The sequence below is a fragment of the Ctenopharyngodon idella genome, chromosome 11 (assembly GCF_019924925.1).
Source record: "Ctenopharyngodon idella isolate HZGC_01 chromosome 11, HZGC01, whole genome shotgun sequence".
Taxonomy (NCBI): Eukaryota; Metazoa; Chordata; class Actinopteri; order Cypriniformes; family Xenocyprididae; genus Ctenopharyngodon; species Ctenopharyngodon idella.
The window spans coordinates 4,926,025-4,944,977 of record NC_067230.1 but is presented as its reverse complement, the minus strand read 5'-3'; the positions used below and the strand labels follow the sequence as shown (position 1 = coordinate 4,944,977).

Here is an 18,953-nt window from a genome sequence, read left to right as displayed (position 1 = left end):
TGGAAGAGCCCTACTGGGTACCAAATATACCCAGATACTCGGTACTCCCGGTACTAAAGAAATGATGGTATCCTCACATTTTCAAAATTTCAGTACCGACTTGGTACCAAAGTACCAATACTTTTGACAACACTAGTAGCGTGTGTAAAAAAGGACCAAATAATTACTTGAATTTGTGAGTAGCCGCAGTAGACACTCACTTGAGGTCAAATGAGGCAAGCGTGGAGCGTGGAGCAGCCTGAGGTTTTTCTAGGTGGATGTTGAAGTCTCTAAGTACCACCAGAGGAGTACCATCCTCTGGGAAGGATGAGAGTAACACATCCATATCATTAAAGAAGTATGTCCCAAAGCATAGTATGTTGAAAACAGTATGCCAAATGTCCCCAGATGTTCTACTATTTCTGGTAGGTTTTTGAAGTGTGGCTCTGTGCACACTCTAACAGCATATACTGCCTACAACCCATTGCGCTCAGTTCAAACACTATATGGGGGAGGTTCAAGACCATTGGTTAAGTAGAGATGCACTGAAAGGGGTTTGATTTATTAATAATCAATATCTACACTTTGAAGTGCTGGAAAAGGTTGTGTGAAGTACTTGAAAGTTCTTGGCATTCTTTTAACAGTGGTCTATAACTGTCTAATTTGCTGGGGTTCGGATCAAAGCTATATGTGATTCATCTTTGGACGCAACACACACACAACTGTCATATGTTGAGGTTGGTGCTGATGTCAGCAGCATTTTGATTGTTTTTCTCTGTGATCGCTATACCTTTGCATGATTTTCAATTTCACTGATTTCAATTTGTGAAATGGCTTCAATACGTGTAGATGTGCTTGTTGTGATATTTGAGAATGACTGCTGCAGCACCATGTATAGGGTCAGAATGAAAGAGAATTTGTCTGACTGTCATGTCAAGAGAGTAAGATTTGATGATGGCATCAGAGTTTGCCAAACCTTGGCTTTTGGTGAATTGACGCCACTGATTGACAGGCTGATTTACGATAACAGAATGCATGTAACTATGTGACACAGCACAATTTTATGATGTGGTACAGTAGTATTTCCTACTCTTCTGCTGCAAACTTAAAAGTGTTTACTTTTTCTTCACAAAAAGAATACATACTTTAAGGGCATAGCATTAGTAGGCAAATTCTGATACATCATGTATGTTTTCCGGAGATGTGTCGCACAACTTTATGTACTGACTTTGTTTAGAACTATTTTCGTTGGTAGAGCAAAAATTACTCAATTTAACTTATAGTTATAAACTACTTATAAAAACTACTTATAAAAACATTCATAGTCGTGATGCGACGAAAATCAGCTCACATTACCTTTGACTAGAGGCCATTTTTGAAACAACATTTTTGCTCACGTGACAGGCCATAACTATTATTCGTAATGACTCGACATGGGAATATTTTATCAAAGTTTGAGACACGTAGTACAAAAATCCTCTGAGATAGACATTGAACTCTAAATTGCCTTTTTAGGCATCCAGTTAAAATATCTAAGCAACGAGGCAGTAAAAAGTCACTTGTGTCATTATGTCAGAAGCTGCTGCATTATTTGTTGCTCTGGGATTGATAAGGGGGCACAAGAGTGGTGTCTGGTGGTTCCACCTGTAAACTGACACTGTCTGTTCATCACTTGAAATGTCATGTGAATTATAATGCAAAGCTAGCATTTGTCACAAAGACTATTGCACAGATACATCTGCTTGTCACACATAGAGGAAAAAAGGAAGCTTTGTGAGTATATCTCCCCATGGTGCACTTCAGTGCTCAAACTGTTGCCTGATACCCAGAGAATAAATTCTGAAATCATTTACTGTCCATATCAGTATTTTAGGAGAAGGGGCACCACATGCCTTGACTGAGACTCAAACTTTACAGCAGAATTTAATTGTACAGTATGATAATAATAAATCAAATCTAAATATTTGTAATGAAAAGTGCTAATGTCATGCACACCCTGGACTCTGCCTCGCTCTCACAGTCTCTCAACCCCCTCTCACTCTAATCACCCACACCTTACCACTTATTACTAGCTCATTTGGACTTGCACTTAGGCCCCGTCCACACAGAGACGAGTTTAGCTGTATACGCAAAAATTTTGTGTAGTATAGGCGTTTCATCCAGATGGAATCCGGCGTTTTCAGAAGGTGAAACTGCTATTTTTTGAAACCGGGTCCCAGAGTGGATAAATCTGACGCCCTTGCGTTTTCGTGTGTACAGCCAATCCGTATATTTTGTGAAACGATGATGTCATCACCCCACATGTCGACCCTAGTCGGACACCGTTAACAGCACAACACAGCAACAACAACAACAATAGCGGACTACATGCTTGTGTTCATGCTGCAGAAGCTACCGAGGCTAAAGCTTTATTAAAATAAAGCTTTATTTCTAAGCTTTACTAAAGTTTGTATACAGCGTGCATTTGTTTTTAGTGTATCTCTATTGCAGAATTACAGCGCCACATACTGATCTGGCATGTATACTACATTGTTTTGAGTCGTTTCAGTGGTTTCGTGTGTACGCAGATATTTGTTGAAACGAGGAAAAAAAAAGATTGGATAGGGAAAGCTCTGGCTTTGTGTGGATGTTGCCTTAAACTCCACTCTCAAGTTCAGTCAGTGCCTGGCCTTTCTGTACGTACCCAGAACTCTCCTTCTGCTCTGATTTCAAGGACTAAGAACTTACCTTTTGTGATATTTACCTGTGCGATATATATACCCGTGCTGCAACAATCTGTAAGAACAGACTAAGCTACATGGCGCTTCTGTGAAAGGAACTTACCTTTTTGATTGACCTTACCTGTTTGATTGAATTTATCCGTTGGATCAACTTACCTGTATGATGAACTTTTCTGTTCGATGAATTTATCCTGTTTGCCAACGATCGTTGTTCTACATTTCATGTGAATGGTGGTTTAAAGATAATCGCTATCTTCAAAGCCTTTGTTATTATTTGATGGGCTTTCTAAGTTGTTTAATGAAATCTGTGTTTGTATCTTACCTGGAATTCCCTACCTGTTAATGTTGGAGAACTTATTTACCGTTAAGACGAGTTTGAAATACATGTTTGGCCTAAGAAAGAAGATTTCCAGTTTGAATTCTGTTCTAGTTCACCTGTTTATACTCACCTGTCTCCTCAGTCCTCAGTTTGAATAAAACTCCCACAACTGGGTTCATCCAACGCTTGTCTGTAGTGTCAGTACAGAAAAGCCAGACTGTCACCATGGACACAGCGGGAGTCTTCTACGACAATCTTTTGTGTTCTCTTTTTCAGGATGACAGGGACCTTCAAACGTATGTGGAGGAATTCTTGATATATTGCCTCCTATAATAACCAAGAATTGAAGAATCTGTTTTGGAGTTGATTGGATACTAGTATCTTCTCATGGATACTGGCAGGAAATTTAAGCCGAACCCTTAAGAGATATCTAGAATTGGTCCTGCAGACGTATGGATTACCTTACAAGGTCTGTGAGGCAGATGCTGACGGTATCACATAGCTACAGTTAATGATGTCTTTGATGTTGTCAAAGGGTGTCGTTCCCCTGGCTTCACCTCAAGCCTCCATGCCCATCACTCTACCTCGGCCCATCAACCAGTCAGCTCCACCTTGGCTCCTTGCCCTCTCGGTTCCACCTGGGACTGTTGTCTTTACAGCTCCACCGGACTCCCTCATACTTCTAGTTCTGCCTTGGTCAGCCGTCGCTCTGCCTGTGCCACGGACTTCCAGACATTCAGCTGCACTTCGTCTCTCCACCCCTTCAGCTCTGCCTTCCCTCTGGCTCCGCTTTGGTCCTTAGTCCCACCAGCTCCGCCTCCGTCCTCCGGCACCCTGGCTTCACCTCGGCTGCTCATCCCAATGGCAACGCCTAGGTCTCCTGGACCATTTATGTTGAATCGGCTCTTCAGCCTTACGCCTACTGCAGCGATGTATAGGAATAGACTAAGCTAATTGGCTCTTCTGTGAAAGGAATTGTTTGATTGAACTTACCTGTTGGATTATCTTACCTGTTTGATGAACAGATCTGTTTGAAGAATTTATCATGTTTGCCAACGATCTGTGTTCTACATTTCATGTGAATGATGATTTAAAGAGAATCGCTATTTTAAAAGCCTTTGTTATTATCTAAAGGACTTTCTAAGTTGTAAAGGTGATGTTTAATGAAATTTTGTGTTTGTATCTTAGTTGGAATTCTCTACTTGCTAAATGTTGGAAAACTTATTTACCGTTAAGTCTGAAGTTAATGTTTGCCCTAAGAAAGAAGACTTCCAGTTTGAATTCTGTTCTACTTCACCTGTTTATACTCACCTGTCTGCTCAGCCCTCAGTATGAATAAATCTCCTGCAACTGGGGTTATCTAACTCTTGTCTGTAGTGTTGTTAAATCTTAAGGTTACAAGGAAAAGAAAGCTGTGAAAATCGGGAAATCTGAATCACTAGCACTGCTACAGTACACTTTCATTTACTACACCCTTGAACATATGATCTGCAAAGTGTTGTTTGAACAAAGACTGTAAAAGCAGGTGTTATATTTCACATATCTGCTAATTAGTTAATGCTTTTGCATTGTTGATACAAGCTCAACAAACTAGATTTGCATTTCCTGAAGCAAGTGTTTGAAAGGCAGCACAAGATAGATGAACAGACGTAATAAAGAAAACACCAACAACAATTCAGAAAGCAAATAATGGCAGATTGTGAATGGCAGATGCTCTATCAGTGTCAAAGGGGGGAGCTTTTTTCTTTTTTTTTTAACTTGTGCTTTAAAAGTTAAAAATCAATTGTGACACTGAAAAGTTAATAAAACCAATAGATATTGCTTAGATGAAATAATCTACAGATTAAAAGTTGAATGGAGTCTGTACTTGGTGCGATACATTAGTGCTGCATTCCTTTCAGAAAAATGGGAAGAAACAGAAGTAGGATTACGAGGCGTATTAATGCAATATACTATATCTACAGTAAATATAGTGGAAAATAATAATAATAAAGTGATTAGGACAAAATGGGCATGTTAACACTTTTGACTTGTAGTGTGTATATACATATATATATATATATATATATACAAACCTGATTCCAAAAAAGTTGGGACACTGTACACATTGTGAATAAAAAAAGAAATGCAATGATGTGGAAGTTTCAAATGTCAATATTTTATTCAGAATACAACATAGATGACATATCAAATGTTTAAACTGAGAAAATATATCATTTTAAGGGAAAAATAAGTTGATTTTAAATTTCATGGCATCAACACATCTCAAAAAAGTTGGGACAAGGCCATGTTTACCACTATGTGGCATCCCCTCTTCTTTTTATAACAGTCTGCAAACGTCTGGGGACTGAGGAGACAAGTTGCTCAAGTTTAGGAATAGGAATGTTGTCCCATTCTTGTCTAATACAGGCTTCTAGTTGCTCAACTGTCTTAGGTGTTCTTTGTCGCATCTTCCTCTTTATGATGCGCCAAATGTTTTCTATGTGTGAAAGATCTGGACTGCAGGCTGGCCATTTCAGTACCCGGATCCTTCTTCTATGCAGCCATGATGTTGTAATTGATGCAGTATGTGGTCTGGCATTGTCATGTTGGAAAATGCAAGGTCTTCCCTGAAAGAGACGATGTCTGGATGGGAGCATATGTCGTTCTAGAACTTGGATATACCTTTCAGCATTGATGGTGCCTTTCCAGATGTGTAAGCTGCCCATGCCACACGCACTCATGCAACCCCATACCATCAGAGATGCAGGCTTCTGAACTGAGCGCTGATAACAACTTGGGTTGTCCTTGTCCTCTTTAGTCCGGATGACATGGCATCCCAGTTTTCCAAAAAGAACTTCAAATTTTGATTCGTCTGACCACAGAATAGTTTTCCACTTTGCCACAGTCCATTTTAAATGAGCCTTGGCCCAGAGAAAACGCCTGCGCTTCTGGATCATGTTTAGATATGGCTTCTTTTTTGACCTATAGAGTTTTAGCCGGCAACGGCGAATGGCACGGTGGATTGTGTTCACCGACAATGTTTTCTGGAAGTATTCCTGAGCCCATGTTGTGATTTCCATTACAGTAGCATTCCTGTATGTGATGCAGTGCCGTCTAAGGGCCCGAAGATCACGGGCATCCAGTATGGTTTTCCGGCCTTGACCCTTACGCACAGAGATTGTTCCAGATTCTCTGAATCTTTGGATGATATTATGCACTGTAGATGATGATAACTTCAAACTCTTTGCAATTTTTCTCTGAGAAACTCCTTTCTGATATTGCTCCACTATTTTTCGCCACAGCATTGGGGGAATTGGTGATCCTCTGCCCATCTTGACTTCTAAGAGACACTGCCACTCTGAGAGGCTCTTTTTATACCCAATCATGTTGCCAATTGACCTAATAAGTTGCAAATTGGTCCTCCAGCTGTTCCTTATATGTACATTTAATATTTCCGGCCTCTTATTGCTACCTGTCCCAACTTTTTTGGAATGTGTAGCTCTCATGAAATCCAAAATGAGCCAATATTTGGCATGACATTTCAAAATGTCTCACTTTCAACATTTGATATGTTATCTATATTCTATTGTGAATAAAATATAAGTTTATGATATTTGTGAATTATTGCATTCCTTTTTTATTCACAATTTGTACAGTGTCCCAACTTTTTTGGAATCGGGTTTGTATATATATATATATATATATGACCCTCAGTAGTTGAAGTGGTCTAATTAATTCACAGCTATCAACGTACTGTATGAGAAAAACAAAATTATAGATTGTTCCCCAACCATCAGCACCCAGAGGACATCATTAATTCGCAGGTAAACATGCTTGAATGTAATGGTTGCAAATTTACAATGCTGTCAACACTTTAAAATGAGGCTGTGCTAGTGCATCTGTCAAAATCTCTGCTGTTGTAACAATGAATCTTATTTGGAAGGTTAGTTTATAACTCATGAGAGAGTTTTACTGAGTTGTGAGCAAAAAAGGAGGCATTTGATTAGTTAAAGGTGAAGCATATCATTTCAGCAGAAATAATATACTGGGTGAATTCTAATCTGTTTGGTTGAACAACCCACCTAATAACATTGGGTCAACCAGTGGAATAAGTTTGGTGCGGGGCAGGTGGAGTGTTTATATTTCTTTACCATGTGTTACACACAAAGTCCACACGGGTGTTTTGATGAAGGTATGAGGTCTAAAAAACACTTTCAAAACTAGCAACATGCAGATACAATACAGGAAACAACAACATGCATGCTCATCAACCTGTCTTGTGATTACTCTCTCGTTCTTTTTCAATCTCGCATTTCTACAGATCTGTCTGCCAAGCTTCATCTTAAAAGTCACAGACAGACATTATACATACTACTGTGCAGACAAAGCATAAAAAGAACCTAAACATTAAATATAGTCACAAAACCTAAAAGAACACAGAAAAATTAAACAACAACTGTGGAATGTAAATGGATTGTTTTAATATACTGAAATTAAATAATATTTAAGATTAAATAAATTTGTGGAGGGCAATTACAGTGAATGGGGACTGGAGCTTTAAAGCTTCACAAAAGGACATAAAAACACAATAATTGTATCATAAAACAGGATAATAATGTCAGCGAGTTGAACACATGAACTAGATCAGTCTGATTTATTACCAACCATTCATTCATTGTAAAGGTCTGTCTCAAAGAGTGAGACAGAGTGATACAATTTGACGTCGCATCTTTTCTCATGAACTCATGGCTGTGCCAAGGACAGTTCGGGTGGATTTCAAGATTTTCAGTAACACGCTCTTTTTGTCACAAAAAGCTACTGTATGGCTTCAGAAGACTTAGAATATATTGCATGAGTCTAAACCACTTGTATGATATTTTATGGTGCTTTTGTGTCTTTTTTAAAGCTTTAAAGCTTCAGTCTCCATTCATTTTAAGTGCATGCAAAAGACCATGGAAAACAGTCTTTACATGTTCTCCTTTTGTATTCTACAGAAGAAAGAAGGTCATACGGGTTTGTTTAATCACAGAAATGTCATTTTTGGGTGAACAATTCCTTTAAAAAACAAAATGATGTAAGGTATCTGATGTAACACTGTAAATCTGTTGCATCTTGAGGTTTTAAAGCATCCCAAGTCTGACCTTTATAAAACAGAATAGAAGAAGTGAAGTTCAAAGTAGCTCAGATTAAGGGAGTCATTACCTCCAGGGCCACAGCTGTCAAATATCAATCAAGAGCTTCAGAATGGTTTGTACATGCATCTTAAAATCTCTCAAAACAATCTCTGAAATGTTCCTTTGACAAAGGAACAGTCAGGCTAATCAAATTTTATACGGACTGTCTACGGATTGGGCAAGACAAGCCGTTGTAAAATGCTCTGTGATGGACCTAATTTTGGTCAAAAGCCTCTTATGAAAAACTTCCACAAACTCCATCTTTGAAATGCGGAGGGAATTAGCCTCTAATTCACTCTACCCTATTCAGCCTTCCGCTGTGGCTCGGCAGGCGGGGAAAGGTCACAACAGGTGTCCCGTGCTGTCCCCTTTTAAGAGTGCTTGGCTGTGTTCCATGGTTACCCCAGTGAAAGCCACGCACCATTTCCACTCTTCAATCAAACACTGCAGGTCTTTTTCTTTACAGCTTTTGTCCAGTTCCCCTGTCTAACCAGGGTCAGAGCAGGGCAGTAAGTGTCCCGAGTGGTTGCTATTTTTCACACTAAGGAACTTAGCGCCTGATGGTCCTGGCTTGGACATATATAGGTACGTAACAAAGTAGTATTATAGTAAATGATTGCAGCCCACTGACATTTTGCGATTTGTCATTATTAGAGTTTGAATATCCACAATTTACCATTGTTATGTATGGTTTAAAGGCACGGCTTGAACCCTTTTAAACTCTGTCTCAGGTTAGAAGGGAAGTAGATTGTGTCTGTGTGGTGTGTTGCTCTTGATGTCATGTGACAAGTGTTGAACTGACTATTAAGCCCTGACAAGACTAACATGTCGAATTTATATCAGTTCAAGTCAAGCTATTTTATTGTCTGCCATCTCATTAAGAACAAGACTGAAATATAGTTCCTCTGGAGCCACAGCGCAAGATGTAACAATGACAGCTGGTCATAAGATGCCACAGTAAATGATAAAAAAAATATGCATGATGACGAAGAATAATACAGAGACAAAATGCTTTGCATTCAACAAAAATGGATAGTGTTGTTTGGTCGACAGGCTGTAAGAGCATTGTATAGTGTAAAATGTTTTGTGCTGATATACGTGTCATGAATTATTTTGGTTACATTTAAAACCACGCATACTAATATACGCCAGAATATTTTAAAATGGCGACTGAAGACAGTATGGAAAATTGACAAATTGTAGCCTATAAAATATGTTTTATTAGGATTTTTCTGTAATGACAGCGGACAAAAACATTAGTTTAGCAGAGAATAGTTTCAAATGTTCACTTATTACGCTGTTTTTCTGCAACACGAAAAATAACGCAGCGAAATATTTTAGAGCGAACTCAAAAAACCATAGATTTGTTATTTAATGTGTTGGATATTGTATTAGAGACATAAATCGGGAGTAGATGAATAGTAAGCGGTAACTACACGAGCGAATCTTTTAAAATAGTCTTGTACCATCATGTTTTTGTGATAATTATATTGTAATAGATCTTATCGATTGGTCGACAGCAGCTGCGTGAGGATTTAATATGCTCGGATCGAAGGAAAAGCTTAGCAATCGCACCGTATGTTGGCACAAAGGGAAAATTCCACCACTCACTAAAGCAGTGTGATTCTCTGCAACCAGCAGGTACCGACACGGTCATTCAAGAATTCCATCACACAAAGGAAGATTGCAAGGATTTTTAGGATATTAGGGTTAAATGGTGCTCCTAACAGTGAGCAACGTTGCTTCAACATTTCCGGAGACACGCTTCACCACAAGGGTTAAAAATCGTACTACGCTTACACTCCTATCAGCATGCCACGCCATTTTCCTGCTTTATTTCCCCCCGCTCCCATGCTTCCTGCTCTGCCGTCCCCTCCTGAACGCTGATCAGTGAGGTATTTTCAGCCGGAGGACGAGACACAGAACACATAAAAGCAACACAAATAAAAGGTCATTGTCTGAGGGCTTACCGGAGCCGAGGCAGGAAAGGGCCCGAACCAGTCAGTAACTATCGACCACGTGCGGGTGCTGGACCTGGAAGACGGAGAACAACAAAGACAGTTTGTGACAAAGCTGACACGCTGTAGTCTTGAAAGAGTAAAATCAATTGTGACATTTTTCATTTATTTGTAAATGCCTCTTTGGCGGCAGACTCACTCGAAACGACAGTCTGGCTCTTACGGAATAGGAGAGGTGAGAGTAAAATAGAAGAATCCTGACAGTTGCCTTAATGAGATTCCGCATTAGGGCCAGGCTCACACACTTTTCCCTCAGCCAGGAGCACGCCCTTCACTTTCAATCTCACACACAAGTAATTTGGGAAACGTTAACCCTATAAAAAACTAAATCCAGACAGCATTGCTGACACTTTTCTCACCGTCCCGGATTTAATGCGAGACAAGAGCCTTAAATAGTTTGACGCGATGCTGATGAACAGAAATAGATGTATATGCGAATATCAAATCGAACATTTGCAAAGTATATTTGATTTAAAAACTTGATGCACAAGTCAGTTGGATTTCTGACACAACTAGGTTTGTTATTTCAAGCATACGGACACAATAACTTCAATATTAGTATGTATTGTTACCTGCCTGTAAATACAAAAGCTGTAGACTGGAAATATTTCTTTATATGAAAAACTTTACACTCAGTGTTTACATATGCACATACTGTTTAATACTACTAAAATCATCTGCTCACAGTGTAATTGACCTATTTTGTGTAATTTCCCTTAATTTACAATAGCAATTCATTTTAGTAACATGTATTAGATGTAACAATCACTGCACTCTTTTAGGTGCAAAAGTTTAAGTAGAAATATGTATTTAGTAAGTAGAATGACTATGAAAAATCACAACCACACAATGTAATCATGATAACAATAAGAAAAATAACTATTATATTATTATATATATTATATATAATATATTACTATATTTCAAAATCATAGATTTAAAAAGTAAGCTGTAAACATTACATTGTTTATCTGAAGGGTTTATAATTGAGACACCCCTCCTGCCACAGATGACGTAAAGTACTTCACAGGAAAATTGAGTTGAGTTCTACTCACCCACGTACTCCATGAGGGACTTCCTTATAAAGACCTGTAATCTGTAAGCACAGAAAGATATACATCAAACAATAATATATCATTATATTATTATATTCATATATATCATTATATTATTAGAAATCACTCTCTGCTGATTTGGTGCTCAAGAAACATTTCTTATTATTTAAATATTGTGCTGCTTAATGTACTGTGCTGCTTTTGATCAATTTAATGTGTCCCAAAACTGACCCCAAACTTTTGAATGGTAGTGGATCTGCAAAAGGTTCGTTTTGTCAATGTAAAGGAGTGCACTAGCATATAGATATTAGCTTTGAGGCTACAAGATATGCCCGACCGGACAAGAAGCCTGATTAAAACGTCAGTAACAAAAAAAAAAAAACTAGGGAATCGCCAAAATTTATTTAATTAATTTTAGTGTTAAGCAGCGATTGATAGTGGGTAATATATATAATAATGTATAATGTACTGACAGTAACAAGGTTGCGCCGTTGTGGCTTGTGCAGCCTCTTGAGGAGAAATCAAAACAAATGGAGCACATCACACGCAAAGAAATTCACTTAACATGCTGTAAAACTGCTGTAAAAAAAAAAAAAAAAAAAAAATCAAAATGTGGAGTTTTTATATTTATAACATATGATACAGGTAAGCTACACCACACAACCAAGAGTGCTCCTGAATACCATCACGATTGAAAATGTTACACTGATTTCATACAACATTTCAATAAAGAGGTCGTTAAAATTAAGTCACTTACATTTTACACACAATATTGACTGTTTTTTTTTTTTTTTGAAAATAGTTCCAAAGATCACAGCAGAACCATAGCATCTCACCACAACACGTGTTTTCATTACTGAATGATTCAGCATTTTGAACGAATCTGTTGAGTCAAAGATTCAATAACCCATTCATAAACAACTACCTCATTCTTCAATGAATCAGCCGTTTGAATGAATGACTCAATGACTCACTCATCAAGACGGCACTTGCCGCCACCTACTGGCAGTTTAATTTCATGTTTCCAAAATTTCTTATTTGTAGACTATATAAAACAAACAAACAAAAAATTAAAACAATCTCATAACATTATTTAATAGTTGCAATTTTTTAGTGTAAATTGTTTAATTTGATTGGTAACAGCCCTATAAGTGTCTTATTATTCTAATTGAATTTATTGATCAAATTTAAGAATTTAAAATGAAAGATGAAGCATACGTTTAATAAGATAGGGTGCACTTTATGAAGGTAAAAAAATATGTCCTTGGGGTAAATATCACAAATATGCAGATTTAAATATGTCAAAGCTGATAGAACTGATGAGAATATTGCTTCAGAATGAATTATTTACAACACAAAAAAAAAAAAAAAAAAAAAACTATTTTATATATACAGTACTGTGCAAAAGCCACCATTAGATGTTGTTTTAGCAACGATATAGTGACTATATATATTTATTTCTCTGTCTCTTAATTAGAATATAACCAGAAAATACAGTAAATTTGAATGCAGTATTAAAAAACAAAAACAAAATTCAGCAAAAAAAAAAAAACAGTTTCTATAGGCTAAAGTGGCAAGTCTTTAGTGACCTCCCCTTACACTTGAGCAATAGCAGGAACCTGGCTCTCTTAAACCTAAATGGAATGGAAAAGGACTGGAAGGCCAAGAAAACTTTCAAAATCTGATGAGAAATTTCTCAGCTGTGAGAGTTTCTTCTTTGAGAAACTGGAAAAAGTCCAGGAAGTCACACTAAATACTGATTTTTGCTTAAAGAAGCCATTTTGTTCAAAGATTTTTTTTTCTTTTTGTGTACATATTTCCTGTATTTTCTGTTTTAAAGAGACTGAAAAATAAATATGGATGGTCAGTAAAACATTGCTAAAACAACAAAGCTGGGTGCACAGTACTGTATTGTATATTGCACAGTACTGTATATATATATATATATATATATATATAATGGGGTCTTCAATGTAAATCACTAGTGCTTAAAGGTTTAGAACTTTTTTCTCTCTTTGACTTTTACACTTCAGTGGAGCGTACTCAAAAAAGGATTAAAGAGTGTACTGATCTTTTGTAAACATATCCCTTGTTCTCTTAAGTCGCTGTGATTTGCCGGCATAAATTTAAAAAAAAAAAGGCTATTATGAGTCCTGTGGTGGAGCACAGTAGCATTTTTCCAAAGACCCCGTCACATTTACGATCCATCTCTATCCGGTGTGTGAGGTCTGAAAACACGCTCTGATGACGGAAGTGATCTCTCGCGCGTATACATCAATGAGTGCGAGAGATCACTTCCGGCATCAGAGCGCGTTTTCAGACCTCACACACCGGATGCTCAAGGCAGTTGGACATAGTGGTGTATTAGAGGTAAAAAATGATATAAATACTGTTCGGTTTCTCGCACAAACCGATCGTTTCGTGTCTTAGGACATCAATGTGTCGTCACGAGCCGCAGGGTTTCATTTGGATTTGTCTGTCCATGTTTTTTTGACTCTTATAGATGGAGTTCCCATTGCCATGCATTATACGGGTGACAGACTACAACGGTTGTTAAAACGGAGTTAAAAATCATCATTTGTGTTCTACTGATGAAACAAAGTCACCTACATCTTGGATGCCCTGGGGGTAAGCAGATAAACATCAAATTTTCATTTTTGGGTGAACTATCCCTTTAAGGCTTGTTCGAGATGCATCAGCACTGTGCAGACCGATTGGCATATGACATCAAAGTACCACAAGAGCGATTCATAATCATAAGGAGTCGAATGTTCTCTAATCACTCTCGCGGTACTTTGATGTCATACGTGATCAGTCTGCGCAGCACCGATGCACCAAAAAGGCTTGTTCGAGATGAACTACACTAGCCTGTCACTGGCTGGCGAGATCTGCCGGTTGCAGGCGGGGGAGGAGTACAGAGACGGCCGTCAGGTCGGACACTTCGTGCTTTCCGTAGTGTGCTGAACCAACGTCATTCATGGCAGACCACGCGATTTTTGCGTAGATTGGAGCCGAAGAAGTGGATGCGATTGAAATTCCCATGTTTTGAATATCAGATATTCAATATCAAGATTGGTTAATACAGGAACTCGTCTAAGAAAAAACACACAACACATGTCGTCCTTGTCATCACAGAATCTGACCAATGAAAATATCATCAAGGCTTTCGCAGCTGATTTTGAGCAACTGCAGCGTCTGACATAGGCAGTCTCGTTTTGCTCTTGCAGACAAATTTTCTAACCAGACACAGACCGATCGGTGGCTGACTTGATGCAGTGCATGCCGGTTAGAAATTTTGTCTGAATTGAGACAGCGCCGACGCCACATCACTGTAACGTATGGCAAGTGTGAGTATCTGCAGGTTGGAGTAATGGCTGTGAAGAAAGGTTGAGGCGTGCCATAAACTTTAAACATGGCGGAAGGGGAGAACGACTGCTGCTGACTGGTGTGCTTTATTCGTTTTTTACACAACAGTTACATCACCTTGTCTTGTCGAAGTTGTACACCTTGTAAAGCATATGTATGTATCAAAAATAGCCTGTATTTGACCGAAATTCCAGAATTGTCAGAAAGCTGTGTTTATATTATGCTGTGTTTGTCAATAAATGGGACACTAAATATCATTTTGGCTTTGATAAGATTTTCCCAAAGGCAAGAATAAACCTGGGTTCCTTCATGATTCCTGTTCTTTCCGACAACAAAGCACTTGAATGCAGGAGCTAGTCAGTTAATATTAATATAGACCTAATTAGTTGATATTATAACAACTGATTTGTATACGAAAATTTAAATTGCACACAATATATTTACAACGGTGGCTGTTGAACACTTCGTTTGTTGATTAATTCATTTAAACATAAATAGGCTGATGAACAGGTTAAATAAAAATATATATATAATAATTATGTAATATTGTGCATATATTTAGCAAAATAAGTTCATTTTTCTTGCTAACTACCATCTATGGACATTGAATGGCTTCTGAGGTAGCCTAACATGATATTGTTTACAAGCAGTCCTTATGCGGTTAAAACACTGACTGAGCGATTCAATTAGATAGGGCTGTGATACATTTTGGTAAGTTCAGCTGTACATTTAAACATACCTTCTGTTCTGATGTTCATTCATGTTTACTGCATTTCGTGTTATAGCTTAACTAGTAAAGAGGAAGAGAGATTACGTGAGATCCGCGCTGCCGTTTTGCTTGAACTATATGCTACAGCGATCTGTCAGTGTCACGTTACAATAAAGAGCGCCAAAACGGTATTTAGGCTATTGTTTGAATTTCGTTAAATTACATAATTTAAAAGATAAGACTTTGTTTCATATATAAAAAGTAATAATACACAAAACTTATGAGAGGCATGCTACAAAAAATGTTGAAATAAGGGTTATCGGTTAGATTTTTAATGTAGTTCCAAACGTAGGTTCGGGAGGAGCCTAAACATTCAGTCCTGTCAATCATCATTACGAGCGTATATATGCAGCAGTCACTGCGTCATCCCAGCGACAATTCGTCCAGCATCCCTCCTCCTCCCCATCTCATCCTCTACTTCTCTTATTCTCCCTCTGTGCAATACTGTTATAGGGGGGTTAACTCGGAGCTCGAGCCGAGCCTCGGGTTTGAGCCTCCTTCGAGGACAGCAAGCCAAGTTTGTTTTACCATTAACCATTCAGACTGAATGGGCAGGCGAACTTGTGAAATCGACACAAAATCGAGAAATAGATATTTTCCACCAGCACTAAATATAGGCTAGCTTTAAAACATACTGATAGGGTTGTGGGGGTTAAAACACTGCTGTAATAGATAATACCTCAGTGTTTGATAAATTTGTCTTCAAGTTCTCTCTGGACAGTGGTAAACACTTCCCTCCTCTCTTTACCTTTGCAGTCCGGGTTGAACGTGAAGTGGATTTACTTTCAGGCGGCATGTGGCGTGAGAGTCTGAGGTCAGCTGTCTCCTGCTACCCCTCTGGCAAGGTCACAGCAGCCAGACTTCCGTACTGATATGCCTGACCATTGGAGCAACCATCCATAATCTAAAGAACTTGAGGAAGAGGCCAAAAACCTGTCAGTACGACACTGTGCTTCAAGCTGTGGTGCTGAGGATGCTATGGGGAACAAACCGAGGGAACCTAAAAGAGTGAACAAGATATTTTGAAAACAAGTTTTGAGTTATAGTCTTCGATTTGTACCTGGTAATGTTTTGTTGTCGTTAAGTCTTTGTTTACAGATATTATATCTGAAAAATATTTCTGTTTTTATGTGTATGTCAAATGTCCGTTAAATGAATCTTAATTTCTGAACATATTATGCATTTAAAATAAATGTAAAGTATTCAGTTAAAATTAATTTGACGTACAAACTTTGAAAACAAAATTCATGTATTTATTATACAGTTTGGTAAATGGAAAAGCAACTATTTCATTGGCATTCATTTTATACTGTGAAGCTTTTTTGAATGAATAGAATTTAAACCAATTTATTAAATATTAGTTTTGCCAGGAATTTATTTATTTCAAGCAAATATGTGAGCATGTTAATGTAATTGTAAAAAGGTATGATAATACAATGTGTAATGTCAAAAATGTTTTAAATTAAATGGAAATAGCTATTTTTATTAGTCATATCAGACTTTTGGTCTATATATAAAGCCGAGAGGAAAAAAAAAAAAAAAAAAAAAAAGATGTGCACGTGTAAATCATTTATCAAATAATAAATACTGCAAAATTCCATAGAAAAAATAAGAAATGTCAGTTTTGATTTCATATTGGTTTTAAGTAATAATTTATCGAGACTCTAAATAAATAATTTATTGAGACTGTTATTGACTCACTCTTAAAACCACAATGAGACAAAATGATACTCCATTGTCTCTGAAATACGTGTGTAAAGCACATCCAGGCTAGCACAGTGGCTCTCTTGAGACTCTGCTCTGACCCCTCTCTCACTCTTTTTACCTCACTGTCACAACTGACAGGCTTCTCCTCTTTCCAAGCAGCAAAACAGTGACACTGACTCTGTTCTGTCAATTATTTATGTCTAAGTGCCCAGCCTTGAGTCGTATGCCCTCTCCTCCCATTGCACACTGTCTGGAGTTCAGTTTCTGAGAGACCCCTCCATTCCATTCAGCCTTCTGCACTTTGGCTGATAAAATTCAGTTGTTATTTTTGAGATGCTTTTACTTATGCAGTAAGCCATGAGAGGCTGTTCTTTACAGCAATTTTGCCACAGGTAAAGGCTGTTCTTAGGCATGACCTCATGTTTCTAAAATCTCCTCAATTGATACTCGAGTGGCTTATTATTAAACTTTTTTAAATCATGTAAAGTCACTTGTGATGGTGACTGCAAATAGTTAACAATGGAATCAATAACTGAAACAATCGGTACTGTACAAAGCACTAAATGACTTGACCTGACAACTGACCTTATAAATCTTACCATGGCAAATATATTTTATAAAATTGTATGTAGAATTACTGTAGAATTTACGCTATGAAAATAATACAAAAGCAATAAGGAATCTTGTTTTATAGTTAAGGCTGTGAAATTACAAAATCCCTTCTCAAACAGAGGTCAAGTCGTAAACAAGTTAACTCGCATTATGCGTGTTTTGAAGATAATTAAGTTATGTGCGTGTTTTTAAGATAATTGGGTTGTGTTAAAGTATTTGGTTTGGATTACAATGGTCCAAAATTTTTGTAAACAAGGTTAATTAAAAGTAGGATATTCTTAACCAGACACTTGCTTTTTGTAAGTATTTGCTATCAGAGGTGTAAAGTACTTGAGTAAATGTAATTAGTTACTGTACTTAAGTATCTTTTTGGCTACTTTGTAGTTGTACTGAGTATCAAAGATATTGGCAACTTTTACTCTATACTTGACTACATTTTTGAGCAAGTAAATGTACTTTTTACTTTTTGTGATGAGTAATGCAATTAAATTACATTTTTCATGGCAGCTAACTTTTCTGCAGCAGTTTGTTTCTGATAGCGATATCGGCATCTAAGGGCATTGAAGGTACTATATTTGTGCGTTTTGCCTTTACTCACCCAAAACTTGTCAACAAGAATACTTTACGTGAATGTGAGTACATTAGCAGGTAGTTGCTGATCGCAGATGTTTGATTTATTAGATGAGGAATTGACTGCAGCTGGTGATGAGGCTCAAACCAGCACATACAATAGACTTTGACTATTTAATTTTACTTAACATTGTTTTATTTATCCGCTATATTGACAAGGCCGTTTTGAAGGATATTGGTTTACTTATGGCCTTTCTGTGCACTTGAGCTCAACTGAGACTTGAGAGTTTGTAGACATTTAAAAGGTTGTTGTGTCAACCTTGATTTATTGCAACATTGAGGTGTTCAGTTTTATTTTTGATTTCTCATCTTACAAATCAATTGTTTCTTATTTTCACTGGCATGTCTCTCAGGACTAGTGCATCTCTGAGCCTACATTCAGCATGAATAAAATACTTAAGTACTGTTAAAATCAGATACTTTAAGACTTTTACTCAAGTCGTATTGGAATTGGTGACTTGTAACTTGTAGTGGAGTCATTTTCGATGTAAGGTATCTGTACTTTTACTCAAGTATGATTTTCAGGTACTCTTTACACCTCTGTTTGCTATTATAAATATGCTATAAAAATGTTTAACATTATTTACTTAGAGTAAACAAACAGCCGATAGATAGATAGATA

The 18,953-nt window shown here is 37.5% G+C and overlaps 1 protein-coding gene and 1 long non-coding RNA gene across 2 annotated transcripts in view; one reads left to right on the top strand and one right to left on the bottom strand.

Annotated features, from left to right (window-relative positions):
• LOC127522764 (inactive N-acetylated-alpha-linked acidic dipeptidase-like protein 2) overlaps positions 1 to 10,288 on the bottom strand; it is a 317,380-nt gene extending 307,092 nt beyond the window's left edge. The window contains exon 1 of the mRNA XM_051913038.1: positions 10,145 to 10,288. The gene's annotated coding sequence lies outside the window, so the exon portion shown is untranslated. The remainder of the gene's footprint in view (positions 1 to 10,144) is intronic.
• Positions 8,677 to 18,128, top strand: LOC127522765 (uncharacterized). Its single transcript, XR_007932683.1, has 3 exons — positions 8,677 to 8,759; positions 13,751 to 13,875; positions 16,139 to 18,128. It is a non-coding gene; the product is annotated as an uncharacterized LOC127522765 (long non-coding RNA).
• The last annotated feature ends 825 nt before the right edge of the window (positions 18,129 to 18,953 follow it).